This window comes from Citrus clementina, unplaced genomic scaffold (genome assembly GCF_000493195.1).
Source record: "Citrus clementina cultivar Clemenules unplaced genomic scaffold, Citrus_clementina_v1.0 scaffold_9, whole genome shotgun sequence".
Lineage (NCBI taxonomy): Eukaryota > Viridiplantae > Streptophyta > Magnoliopsida > Sapindales > Rutaceae > Citrus > Citrus x clementina.
The window spans coordinates 15,869,419-15,884,752 of NW_006261964.1; the positions used below are offsets into that span (position 1 = coordinate 15,869,419).

Genomic DNA, 15,334 nt, shown 5'->3' on the forward strand with positions numbered 1-15,334 from the left:
ATTCAATGCAGGACTGGAAATATGCAGTTGTCCTTCGGCAACATGACTATGGAGCTAAACATTTTCAACATTGCCAAACAACCTTATAGTGCAGATGATGGAATTGTTGATGTGGATTTAATTGAAACAATAGTTGATGACACTTTTCTTTCAAACCTTAGTGATCCTTTACAAACATGTTTAACTCACTTTGGTTTGGATTTTGATATTGACAGATCGGTCGATGAGGTCAATGCCCTGCTTGACTCAACACCATCTATGGACACTAATAAATGGAAGTCAAGAGTTGAGCAACTAGCACCATCAGAGAAGCAACTCATTCCATCATCAGAATCACCACCGAAACTCGAGCTCAAACCATTGCCCAACACTTTGGAATATGCGATTTTGGGAGAAGAAAGTACTCTACCGGTAATCATCTCATCATCCCTCAATGACGAACAAAAAGGTAAGTTGTTAGATGTTTTGAAAGAGCACAAAGGGGCATTAGGATGGACCATAGCAGACATAAAAGGTATAAACCCAGTAGACTGCATGCATTACATTCACCTTGATGAAAATGCTAAATCTACTAGGGAAATGCAACGTCGGTTAAATCCTAATATGAAAGAAGTGGTTAGAACTGAAGTCCTTAAGCTATTAGATGCAGGTATCATTTACCCCATTTCTGATAGTTCATGGGTCAGTCCTGTACAAGTTGTCCCCAAAAAGTCAGGAGTCACAGTAGTTACGAATGCTGATAATGAATTGATACCCACTAGAGTAACTACAGGATGGCGTGTATGCATTGATTATAGAAAGTTGAATTCTGTCACACGTAAAGACCATTTTCCTTTACCATTTATTGATCAAATGCTTGATAGATTAGTAGGCCATGAATTTTATTGCTTTCTAGATGGCTACTCAGGATATAATCAGATTCCCATAGCACCAAAAGATCAAGAGAAAACTACTTTCACTTGCCCTTTTGGCACATTTGCATATAGGAGAATGCCATTTGGATTATGTAATGCACCTGCTACATTTCAACGATGCATGCTAAGCATTTTTTCTGATATGGTTGAACGATTTCTTAAAGTCTTTATGGATGACTTTTCTGTCTTTGGTGATTCATTTGATCAATGTTTACATCATCTAACACTAGTTCTGCAGAGATGTATCGAGAAGAACTTGGTCTTAAATTGGGAGAAATGCCATTTTATGGTAAAACAAGGTATTGTTCTCGGTCACATCATTTCGAGTAAAGGTATTGAGGTTGACAAAGCCAAGGTGGATCTCATTTCTAATCTTCCTCCACCCAAAACAGTCAGAGAAGTAAGATCTTTCCTTGGGCATGCTGGTTTCTATAGACGTTTCATTAAAGATTTTAGCAAAGTTTCTAGACCCTTATGTAATTTACTTGCTAAGGATGTACCTTTTATCTTTAATGATTCATGTCTTATGGCATTTGAAAAATTAAAACAGTTGTTGACATCATCACCCATCATTCAGGCCCCGAACTGGAAATTACCATTTGAGCTCATGTGTGATACATCTGATTATGCAGTAGGAGCAGTATTAGGACAAAGAGTTGATCGAATTCCCCATGTTATTTACTATGCTAGTATGACATTAAATGATGCACAGTTGAACTATTCAACTACTGAAAAAGAAATGCTAGCAGTAGTGTTTGCATTAGAAAAATTTCGATCTTATCTCATTGGTTGTAAAATAATTGTGTTCACAGATCATGCTGCTCTTAAATATCTTCTCACAAAGAAAGATGCAAAAGCTAGACTAATTCGTTGGGTGTTACTTTTGCAGGAATTTGACTTGGAATTCAAAGATAAGAAAGGGTCAGAAAATGTTGTGGCGGACCATCTCTCTCGTCTCCATTTTGACACAATAATAGAACAATTACCATTAAATGAGTCATTTCCAGATGAACAATTAATGAGTGTGGAAGTATTACCTTGGTATGCTGATATAGTTAATTATCTTGTTACAGGTAAACTTCCAGAGCATTGGACCAAGCAAGACAAGATCAAATTCTTTGCGGAAATAAAGAATTTCTTTTGGGATGACCCGTATTTGTTCAAGTATTGTGCAGACCAAATTGTTAGACGATGTGTCCCAGAAAATGAAATTCATAATATCCTTTCATTCTGCCATGAACAAGCTTGTGGACGCCATTTCAGTGCTAAGAAAACAGCGACTAAAGTTTTACAATGTGGTTTCTATTGGCCAATACTATTTCGAGACGCTTACACTTTTTGTTCTTCATGTGATAGGTGTCAACGAATGGGGAGCATTACACGAAGGAACATGATGCCACTAAATCCAATTTTAGTGGTTGAGATTTTTGACGTATGGGGTATCGACTTCATGGGACCCTTTCCCCCTTCTTTTGGCCATCAATACATATTGGTTGGTGTTGACTACGTCTCAAAATGGGTAGAAGCAATTCCATGTAGAACCAATGATCACAAGGTGGTGATAGGATTTTTGAAAAACAACATTGTCTCACGCTTTGGATTCCCTCGAGCAATAATCAGTGATGGTGGTGCCCACTTTTGTAACAAAGCATTCAAAGCACTTTTGACAAAGTATTCAATCACACACAAAGTGGCAACCCCGTATCATCCGCAAACCAGTGGCCAAGTTGAGATATCCAATCGAGAAATAAAGCACATATTAGAAAAGACGGTGAGGCCAGACAGAAAAGATTGGTCATTAAGACTTGATGATGCATTATGGGCATATAGAACGGCTTTCAAGACCCCGATTGGGATGTCACCCTACAGGCTAGTGTATGGAAAAGCTTGCCACCTACCTGTGGAACTCGAGCATCGTGCATATTGGGCCATCAAGAAATTCAATTTTGACATGCAGCAAGCCAGCTCAGAAAGAAGATTACAGCTGGCAGAACTTGAAGAAATTCGCAATGATGCATACGAAAACGCCAAGATTTACAAGCAACGAATGAAAGTCTTCCATGATAAGCAAATTATGAGAAAATCGTTCACTCCAGGTCAGAAAGTGCTTTTATTCAATTCTCGCTTGCACCTATTCCCAGGTAAGTTACGCTCTCGTTGGTCTGGCCCATTTATTGTTCATACTGTTTTTCCACATGGGGCAATTGAAATTAAAGACCCAAAGAATGGTGTCACGTTTAAAGTTAATGGTCAAAGATTAAAGCCATATCTAGAGTACCAACCACATGAAGAAGACACCGAAATAAATTTGAGTGACCCACCAAATTTGAATTGATTTTTTTTTTTTTCTTTTCGTTGATTTGATTTTTCTTTCTTTCTTTTTATTATTATTCTTTTGCTAATTGAAATTGTTTTTGCATAAGTGTGTTTGTTTTACCATTAAGTTTTTTTTTTCTTATCATTGTTAATCATGAGTACCATACTTAGACCGTTCCTCCTGAACATTCTTAAACCACTTCAACGTGTCAAAACTCATCTCAAAAAGCAGATTCAATTTTGTAAAACACATCGCATTTGGGCTCTACAACCACCAGAGTTAGTAGCCTATGTTGAGGGTTTAGAACACCAACTCAGAGACATTGAGAGAAGTGTTTACGACATCCAGTTGGAGCTTGAGGTAAATTCAATAAGAGGACGATTTTAATTTTCTTTGTGTGTTTTAATTTGTTTTTCTATTTGTGTGCTTTAGTTTGTTACCCCGGTGAAGTGGCGGATAACGGTACTCCGTGACAATCAAGTCGGTTACTTCAGTTTCCCATAATAACTGATATTCTGAGGCGAAGGTATGGACAGAAACGAGATTCTAGCGAAGCTTCACAAGCGATTCCCTTCACTTCCTCAGAATGCCCTCCTTACGATCTATAAAGCTCGGTCCGAACGCATGCGATTACTCATGAGGAATAACATACCTGCTGACATCCGTTGGTTAATCGAGGCTAAAGTACGATCGGCAGGTGAGTTACCTCCAAAATTTATTGCATTCATGCCTGGTTGTGGTAAAGGAAATTATGCAAGAAAACGACGAGCTCGAAGAATTTCTGTTGCTTGTCATAAGTGTGCCAGAATGAGTTGCAATAAAAACCCATGTTCTTTAGGAATGGTGTCTGATAACAGGGAAGATAAGATTCAATTCATTAGGGATGGCTTGAATAAGGAGGCATTGGATGATATCCTTTTGTCTCTTGAAACGCATCCCAGTGGATATGTGCAAGGAGCGATTCTCCAGTTATGGCCATTATTCCAGAAAGAGCATGCACGATATAGTCTCGGGAATCTGACTATAAACGACCCTGTTTGCCAGTTTATAAGAAAACTGAATAGGAAGCCTATCATCGACCCATAGAGGGCGTTCAAGCCGTTTCTGGACGTAAAACCAGAGGAAGATGTGAGCCACAGTCGCAACTACCTGTAAATATCCTTTTACTTTATTGTTATTTTATTTCACTATTGTCTTATTGTTTGCATTATTGTCTTTAATAATTTTATTACTGTTTGCTTTTTCCTTTTTACTGTTTTCTTTTTGACTTGCGAGCCACGTGCTTTACGCGTTATTTGACACTAACATATTACCTCATACACAACCATGACCCACTATCACCGAGATTCTTAAATGTGATTTCTTTTTTGTCAAGCACTCACAAATTGTTTTCGAGAAGTATCACAATGGCAGCTACTCCCAATAGACAATTCAAGAACATTTGTGTGCTTTCTGGATTTACCTATGGCAAACATAAAGAGTTCGTTGAGGCAGCCATAGATCTTGGTCGAAGCATAGCAGCGAGAAAATTACACTTGGTGTATGGAGGAGGTAATCGAGGGTTATCAAAAATGGTCTCAGAAGCAGCTTTTATCAGAGGAAGTCAAGTGTTAGGCATCATCCCAAGAGTCCTAAAACCATTGGGCAGTTCGTCTGACTCATCAACTGGAGAAGAGTTAGTCGTCTCAGGTATGCAAGAAAGAATAACTGAAATGCTTAATTATGCTGATGCTTTTATTTTCCTTCCAGGAGATCTTGCAACACTAGAGGCACTTATGACACTAGCATCTTGGGCCCATCTACACATTCACCAGAAACCCATCGGTTTGTTAAATGTCAATAACTTTTATGATGGCTTTATCGCATTTCTTAACCATGCAATAAAAAACTATTTCATTCCCTCTAATGCGAAAAAACTCTTTATTTGTGCTCACACTGCTAATGAGCTACTTGATATGTTACAAGCTTATCGACCGGAGCCAGACCCCTGGACCTTTGTGTTGGAGCGTCCAAATAATGATGGTAACAGTAGCCGCAGTAAGAAGTACAAATTAGATTTAACTCTCCGCCTGTAAATATTTTCTTCTGTGTTGCACCACCCAGGTGATGTCTTCTAAACTCTACTTCTTTCATTTCAAACATTGAGGACAATGTTTCGTTCTAGTTGGGGGGAGGGAATAGTCGACAATTGTGGAATTTTGGTTAAGTTTTTACTAATTTTTTGTTGTAGAAACTAACTGTTGCTAACTTTTTGTGTTGAAGATGGCTGAATATGGAGTGTAGTTACTCTAGAAACGCATCTTCATTGTTTGAAAAAAAAAATTCAAAAAAAAAATTCAGACATTTTCTTTTTCTTTATTATGTGTTTATGTTTATTTTTCTTCTTTAATTTCTCCTCTATAAATATACATTTTCCAACTTTTGAGTCGAAGATGGCTGAATATGGAGTGTAGTTCCTCTAGAAACGCATCTTCTTTTTTAAAAAAAAAAATCATTTTCGTTTTCTATCATTTTACGTGTAACTTTTCTAATTAGTTTTTATACATCATTTTCGCATTTCTGCATGCATATTTTCCTTTCATGTTTAGAATAGGTTGGGGGGTAGAATGATGTTTTAAAAAAAAAAATGTGTGATTTGTTTTAACATTGGATGACATGATTAATTTCAAATTTTAGTATTTGTATTATCTTTGGTCTTAAGTGATATTACGCTATGTTTGTTACTTTACATGTTGATGTCGGAGACAAATGTGAGTTGCTTGAAGGAATGAACATGTCATAATAAGTACCAAGTGAGTTTTTGAGCCTATTATTTTTTTTTGGAGAATAACCATTTTGCCCACTCTTTATACAGCTTAGCAGTTTATTATTTTATACACGATCTCTAAATTACTTTTGAGTTAACCCTTAAAAAAAAAATTGTAAAATAAAAAAAAAAGAAAAAAAGAAAAAGAAAAAAGAGTGTGTTGCTACATTTGGAGGCCCATCTAACTAGTAGATATGGAAGATTATTTAGAGCCCTAAAAGACGATGGAGAGGCCATCTTTGATCCGTTTGAGCCTTTCAAGCCATCCCTTTTATTTAATATCCATAGTTAACCCTTTTGAGCCTTTAAAAAAAAAAAAACCTTTTCTTTGTCAACTTATCATCTTGACCCACTCCGATTTGGAGTATTACCTGATATCTTATAAGTTCCATCACCTATTTATGTTTGAGAAAATGTAAATAATTATTTTGTTCAGTGAAGTTATGCCAAATAAAAGCAAAAAAAAAAACAAAAACAAAAACAAAAGTTGTTGTTTCAAAAGAATAAAAATAGGTGAAATCCACCTTGCAACTTCCAAAAAAAAAAAAAAATTCTCTACATTTTTCTCAAACATACACTTTGTTTTCCTTATTTTCCTTCTTTGTTAGCCATGTCCCTAGCCTACGTTTCATCCTAATAAAAGTCCTTCTTGATTTTAGGGAACTATAGTTTGAAGTAGAAGCTAGTTATATGGGCTAAAAAGATGTAGTGATGCATAATTAAAAAAAAAAAAAAGATAAATAAAGTGGGTTGACTAACATTTTATTTGACTTGAGATCGTATTATTTCTAAGCTGAGGGCATATTTATTTCATCTTGGTGAGAGCATGTGATATCACTTCTTTATTATTTTCTCTCTCAATTACCATTCATTGGAGTGACTATTTTTATTGGGATTAATTTATTTGTGAGAGTGTCACTACTTCCAATGAGATTTTGGGGTTTGACATGTCATTCTTGAGAGTAGCTAAAACAAAGTCTACTGGGCTAATTCATGTGGATGGTTGATGTGGGTGTGATGTTGCTTTAGACTGGAGATAATGCTTATACTTTTATTTGATTGCTATCATTAATCTGATGGAATAAATACGAGTGTTTCTATTAAAACAAAAAAAAAAATTATTTTGAATTTGAATTTTGTTTTCGCTTCATTTGCTAGGGACTAGCAATAAGCTGGTTGGGGGGTGTGTTGAGTGTTAGAAAATGCATATTTATAAAGGAGAAAACCGTCATTTTACATTTTAAGTCTTACTAACAACCCTTACTTTTATATATTTAACCTTCTTGTGATTTAATTACATGTGTTTTATTTTAATTAAGTATTTTATGTATTTTAGGGGCATTATAGTCATTTCACAATAAAGGAGAGATCAGACGGCAAAACGGACATCACTTTTGAACTCAGGACGGTCGAAAACCTTAGGAGGAGCATAAAAGGAAAAATGGCACTATTCACATGTACGGTACTATTCACGTGTACGGTACTGTATACGTTACTGTTCACGACACTGTTCACATAGACAGATGATGACGTGGCATTGACCGATGATGTGGCATTGACTGATGAGGTGTCACGATCCTGTTGGACTAAAATTCTTATGTACTGTTGATGGTGACGTGGCAGCATATCAGTGGACGAAAAATCTCGCGTACGGTGCATGCATCACACAGGATTATTTTCAACCAAACCGCGTTACTGTTCATCCGGGTCAAACCGCGTTACTGTTCAAAGTCGGGTCAAACCGTGTTACTGTTCATCCGCGTGGTCAAACCGTGGACTGTTGACTGATGACGTGGCGCAATCCTGAGCGTCCAAACTGTTTTTAATCCGATGGCCATGATTTACTCCATGTATCTATAAAAAGGGGGCCTCCCCCCCCTAATTTGATATCTCTGAATCCATTTTTGGGATCCATTTTCTGTAATTCCTTCTCCATCTTGTATTTTCTTCGTATTTTAATAAATTTCCATTTTGCCCCTAGTTCAATTATGAGTGGCTAATTTTCTTTCAAGCTTGGGTTGAAGGTGAAGTCTCAACATGTGTCATGGGCTTAATTTGGTAAATTTACTTTCTCTTCCCCTCTAATTTTTGTGGATGTTTTGACTTCTCGTCGACAAATAATACTAATCTTGTCTAGATACCGCCTTGGTTACACCGGCTCTCTAGTATAAGGTTATTATTATTTGGCACGATAAGCCCTTAGCACCATATTGATTAGAGCGTGGTTCATGAGGTGTGGATTCCCCCCTCATGATTTAATTGGCATTAATACGGATTATTTAGCCCATGATGCATGTTGATACGGATCCAGATACCCAAGTACGTCAATTTAATAGATTTTCTCTTCAATTTATTCTCTCCATTGCAATTCCAATTTTAGAATTTATTCTCGCCATTTTAATTTAAGTATTAGCATATTCCAAATCATTTCCCCCATAAATCCAACTACCCATTTACAAAATTAATTCTATATATAATTAAAATCCACCTCCTCGTGGGATCGACACTCGTCACCATTAGTCTATACTACAATAGATTCGTGCGCTTGCGAGTACATTAAAATTTGCACAACAACTAACACCCTTACTTTTATGTATTTAACCTTCTTTTGATTTAATTCCGTGTGTTTTATTTTAATTAAGTATTTTATGTATTTTAGGGGCATCATGGTCATTTCACAATAAACGAGAGATTAAACGGCAAAACAGACGTCACTTTTGAACTCAGGACGGTTGAAAACCTTAGGAGGATCATAAAAGGAAAAATGACATTGTTCACATGTACGGTACTATTCACATGTACGGTACTATCTACGTTATTGTTCACGATACTGTTCACATAGACAGATCAATGACGTGGCATTGACCGATGATGTGGCATTGACTGATGAGGTGTTATGATCCTCTTGGTCTAAAATTCTTATAAACTGTTAATGGTGACGTGGCAGCATATTAGTGGACCAAAACTTGCGCATACGGTACATGTATTACACAGGATTATTTTCAACCAAACCGCGTTACTGTTCAAAGCCGGGTCAAACCGTGTTACTGTTCATCCACGTGGTCAAACCGCGTACTGTTGACTGATGACGTGGCGCAATCCTGAGCGTCCAAACTGTTTTTAATCCGATGGCCATGATTTACTCCATGTATCTATAAAAAAGGGGGTCTCCCCCCCTAATTTGATATCTCTGAATCCATTTTTGGGATCCATTTTCTGTAATTCCTTCTCCATCTTGTATTTTCTACGTATTTTAATAAATTCTTATTTTGCCCCTAGTTCAATTATGAGTAGCTAATTTTCTTGCAAGCTTGGGTTGAAGGTGAAGTCTCAACATGTGTCATGGGCTTTATTTGGTAAATTTACTTTCTCTTCCCCTCTAATTTTTGTAGATGTTTTGACTTCTCGTCGACAAATAATACTAATCTTGTCTAGTACCGCCTTGGTTTCACCGGCCCCCTAGTACAAGGTTATTGTTATTTGGCACGATAAGCCCTTAGCACCATATTTATTAGAGTGTGGTTCATGAGGTGTGGATTCCCCCCTCATAATTTAATTGGTATTAATAAGGATTATTTAGCCCATGATGCATGTTGATACGGATCCAGATATCCAAGTACGTCATCTCAATAGATTTCTCTTTAATTTATTCTCGCCATTTCAATTCCAATTTTAGAATTTATTCTCGCCATTTCAATTCCAATTTTAGGATAATTCAAATCATTTTCACCACAAATCCAACCACTCATTTACAAAATTAATTCTACATACAATTAAAATCTACCTCCTCATGGGATCGATACTCATCACCATTAGTCTATTCTACAATAGATTCGTGTGCTTGCGAGTACATTAAAATTTGCACAACAAGTTTTTGGCGTCGTTGACGGGGAGGTAAGTAATTTTAATTCATAGAATTAATTTTTGTGAATAATTCCATTTAATTGTTTTCTTGTATTTTTTTAAAAAAAAAGAAAAAAAGGTGAATTTACATTTAAAGGTTAGTATTTCTTTTCTTTTTCTCTTCTTTAAAATTTTGTAATTTAATTTTCAATTTATTTTTCTTTGTAATTTTTGTTTATCTTATTACTTTAATTTTTAGTTAATTTATTTCATATATTTTTTTTAGTGTATTTTTATAGTAAGGTTGTAACAGCGTAATAAGGTTAGTATCATAATTTCCCCATCTTCTTTATTTTTATTTGTTGTGTTCCCATCTTTATTTTTATTTTATTTGTTTTGCATGCATGGTCGAATGTCATTATTACTTAATCTTGAACCTATAGACCTTGAACTTGAGAAAACACTTCGCACACACAAACAAGTTAAAAATAAAATGGATTTGCAACCACAGGAGAGGCCATTTAAGGATTACTTCAGTCCTTTAGCTAATTTGAGCACATCATACATAAGATACCCAAATGCAGCTGCTAGGAGTTTTGAGTTAAAACCTAGTGTGCTAAATTGTCTCCCAACATTCTATGGCCTAGAAAATGAGGACCCGTATAATCATTTAAATGATTTTCATGCTCTTTGTCAAACATTTAGATATGAGAATTTTTCAGATGATGATGTTAAAATTAGACTATTCTCATTTTCTTTAAAGGATAGAGCTCGTTCATGGCTCAATACATTGCCTGCTAATAGCATTACATCATAGGAATAAATGGTAACAAAATTTTTGAATAAATATTCCCCAGTGCATAAAACCAATGTTATTCGCAGGGAAATCTCAGAGTTTACCCAAAGAGAAGACGAGCAGTTTTTTGAAACATAGGAGCGATTCAATGGGCTACTCTTGAAGTGTCCACATCATGGGTACGAGAAATGGCACCAATGCCAATACTTTTTAGAGGGATTATTGTCGAATGTGCAAGAATGGCTAATGGCAACAAGTGGAGGAAAGCTAATGTCAAAAAGTGCATCAGAGATTTGGGAATTCTTCCAGGGACATGCGGATAATTTCCAACAACGGAGTCAATCGCTCAGGAACACTAAAAGAATTAAGGGAGTAAATGAGGTTCACATTGGCGAGTCAAGTTCAGAAATTAAAGAAGTCAAAGCGATAATTGAAGGTCTCTCTCGACAAATAGCATCGTTATCGACTGCTAAATCAACAAAGCCACATGACCATGACTCATACCCAGATCAAGCCAATGTCATAGGTGTAATGAGAAAACCATCAAATTACAACCCATACTCCAACACATATAACCCTGGATGGAGAGACCACCCCAATGTTTCATGGTCTCAAGGATTCCAATAGAATGGACCAACAGCTCCAGCTCCACCAATGCAACCAATTCCTCAAATTCCTCAAGCCTTTCAGCCACTATTTAGACTATACAATTAGAACCAGAACTACTCTCAACCCAGACCATGGGAGGATTCATTCCAGAATCTCAAGAATCTTACTCACTCTACGATTGAGCAACAAAATCGCACCATTGATGGACTACTAAATGAGTTGAGAGCAGGCTTCAACTCACAAGCCCAATCAGTTTTAAGCCTCAAGAAGATGGTGGGACAACTTCCTTCTTCAGTTCAGACCTTGGCAATAACTGTTGAGAAAGGTAAATTTCCAAGTTAACCAGTGCATAATCCTAAAGGAGTACATGAAGCAAGTACTAGTTCACCATAGCAGCATGGAGAGGTCAAAGCAGTCATGACCTTGCGAAAAGGAAAAGAAGTCCACAACAAAGTGGAGATGTCAGTGACAAAAGAAAATCAAATTGTACCTGTGTATGTTGAGGACTCATCATCGGAAGAGAAAGAAGAAACCAACCCACGAGAATATGTTCCCAAAGCTCCATTTCTTCAGAAGTTAGCTAAAGGAAAGAAGGGAAAATCCACAGGTGAGATTCTTAAAATCTTCAAACAAGTAAGTGTTAACATCCCTTTACTTGATGTTATAAAGCAAGTTCCATCTTATGCCAAGTTTCTTAAAGACCTTTGTACTAAAAAGAGAAATATTCATGTTCAAAAGAATGCATTTTTAACAGAAAACGTTAGTTCTATACTCCAACATAAAATTCCTCTAAAATACAAAGACCCAGGCTCCCCTACTATCTCATGTAGTATAGGAAACCACACAATTGAGAATGCTTTGTCGGATTTAGGAGCTAGTGTAAATTTGTTGCCGTACTCTGTATTTGTGAAACTTTGGATTTATTGGTTTATTGGTTTATTTTTCTGCCTATTTATTTGTGGTGCACACCTTATTTTAATTACATAAAGAGGGAAAGAGTTTTGTTTCTGCTTAATTTATAGCTGCTTGTGTTAATCCTTTTCCTAACAGGGTGGTATCAGAGCTTCAAGTTTTGTATTTTTATTACTTATGTGGTTGAAATGGAGGAGTCCTCGACATGCATAATTAAATTAAAATCATAGAATTATGGTATTTTGAAGTCTAGGATGGAAGCATAAACCCATTGAAGGCAAAGAAGCTAAACCCGCCGATTTAGATGATAAAAAATTGGCTCAATTAAACCAGAAGGCCATGGGTACTATTAGATCTTGGATTGATCAAAGTGTATACCATCATGTAGAGAATGAATCCAGGGCTGATGTTCTTTGAAGGAAATTGGAAACAATTTATAAGCAGTCGACAGCACAGAATAAAGCCAATTTAAAGAACATGCTTGTTTACTTAAAATACAAGGAGGGACATAGTATAACTGAACACACTAGTGAGTTTCAGGGTTCAGTTGATCAATTATGAAAATTAATTTAGATAATGAGTTACAAGTATTGTTGTTACTTAGTTCTTTGTCTGACAGTTGGGAGACAATAGTGGTGTCAGTGAATAATTCAGCGCGGAATGGGAAATTAACTTTGGATATGGTTACAGATAGACTGCGGAATAAAGAATCTACAAGAAAGAGTGTTGAAGCAGTTCCCTCTGAGTCAGATGCACTGGTTTCAGAAAAACAAAAAAGGCGAGGTAGGAGCCAAAGCAGAAATTCCCACCAGCAGAATAATGATAAACCTATAGGGAGATCTAAGTCCTAAATGAGAAACCTCGAGTGCTTTCATTGTCAGAAAATGGGTCAAGTTAAAAGGAAATGTAGATTGTGGAAAAACGAACAGGCAAAAGAAAATGGTGATGATTAGAAAAATGACAAAGAGAACATTGCGGCTATTGTTGATGGTGATTTGGGTATTGTTTATGATGAGAGCTCAATAAATCTCACTCGCCATACCAAGGATTGGGTGATTGATTCGGGTGCTTCATTCTATGTTACTGCACATCTTGATTACTTTACATCCTATATTAACGATGATTATAGCCATGTTCGGATGGGAAATGAGGGGGCATTCAAGATTGTGGCCATAGGAGATATTTGCTTGGAAACCAGCATTTGCTGTAAATTGTTGCTTAAAGATGTCAGACATGTACCAGATATTCGCCTTAATTTAATCTCTACAGGCAAGCTTGATGATGATGGTTATACCAACCAATTTGGTGAAACAAAATAGAAGCTTACCAAAGGCTCCCTAGTGTTAGATAATGAGAGAAAAGTAAACACCCTCTATGTGTTAAAAGCCAAGATCAAGAAAAAAGATGTGAATGTGGCTGTAAAAGATTCTGACATTGAGACATGGCATAAAAGGCTTGGTCATATTGGTAAGAAAGGGTTGGAAACTCTTGCTAGAAAAGGATTTCTACCCAACTTCGCAGGTATGTCCCTCAAGACTTGTATTCATTGCTTAGTTGGAAAGACACACATAGTAGCTTTTAAAAGTTTTTCTCCATCTAGAAAGTCAGAAATCATTGATTTGATTCATAATGATGTTTGCATGATGCAAAGTAGATCAATAAGAGGTGCACGTTATTTGTGACTTTTATTAATGTCTGTTCTAAAAAAGTGTGGGTTGCTTTGAAATCTAAAGACCATGTGCTTGATATATTTAAGTTCTTCCATGTTTATATTGAGAGAGGGCAGAAAGAAAATTAAAATGCGTCACGGCAGATAATGGTGGTGAGTACAAAGGGCCATTTGAGCAATATTGCAAATCCCATGGAATTAGACTTAAGAAGATTGTACTAAAAATCCCACAACAGAATGTTGTTGCAGAAAGGATGAACATAACAATTGACGAGAAGGCCAGGTGTATGCTTTCTTATGCCAAGCTTTATAAATCTTTCTGGGCAGAGGCTATGCATACTACAGTTGACTTGATTAAAATTTCTCCTTCAGCTCCATTAGATGGTGATGTACCTGAGAGAGTTTGGACTGGGAAAATTATTTCTTATAAACACTTGAGAGTGTTTGGTTGTAGAGCATATGTTCACATACCTAAAGATGAGAGATCGAAGATTGGTGATAAAGCCAAGGAATGTATTTTCTTAGGCTATAGGCATGAAGAATTTTGGTACAGATTATGGGATCCAATGGCAAAGAAATTGATTAAAAGTAGAAATGTTGTGTTCGTTGAAGATCATATAGTTAGCGTTGCAGAGAAGAGTGACGAGTCTCAGTCATCTCTAAAGATTTATATTATTCCAACTTCAGTTTCTCCACCTACAGTTCATGATGATCATGAGGGACCTGGAGAGGATAATAATAATGGTCCATCGAACCAATTAAGCAAGCACCTCCAAAACCACCTACACCACCAATTGAGCAAGAATTGAGAAGATCTACTAGAGAACGACGACCTTCCACCAGATATCTGCCAGATGAGTATGCGATGCTTACAGATGGAGAGCCATAATGTTTTGAATAAGCCATGTCTCATCAACATAAAAATAAGTAGATTAAAGCCATGGAAGAGGAGATGAAACCTTTGAATGAGAACCACACTTATGACCTAGTAAAATTGCCTACGGGAAAGAAGGCACTAAATAAAAAGTAGGTTTATAAGTTGAAGACTGAAAACAACTCACAATAGCAATATAAGGCTAGATTGGTTGTGAAGGGTTTCGGTCAAAAGAAATGTATTGATTTTGAAGAAATATTTTCTCCTGAGGTGAAGATGTCTTCTATTCGAGTTGTTCTGGGATTAGCAGCTAGCTTAAATTTGAAGATTGAATAGCTTGATGTAAAGACAGCTTTCTTGCACGGTGACTTAGAAGAAGAAATATACATGGAGCAACCTAAAGGATTCAGTGTCAAAGGCAAAGAAGAACTTGTGTGCAAGTTGAAGAAAAGCTTGTATGGGCTGAAACAGGCACCAAGGCAGTGGTGCAAGAAGCTTGATTTTTTTATAGAGAATCATGGTTTTAGTAAGACAATGTGTGATCATTGCATTTTTGTGAAGAAGTTTGGTGATAATGATTTTATTATTCTTTTA

General features: G+C 36.4%; 1 non-coding gene across 1 annotated transcript; it reads right to left on the reverse strand.

Annotated features, from left to right (window-relative positions):
- Positions 1-10,754: 10,754 nt before the first annotated feature.
- On the reverse strand, positions 10,755-10,858 carry LOC112095486. Its single transcript, XR_002903860.1, has one exon. It is a non-coding gene; the product is annotated as a small nucleolar RNA R71 (small nucleolar RNA).
- Between the last annotated feature and the right edge of the window lie 4,476 nt (positions 10,859-15,334).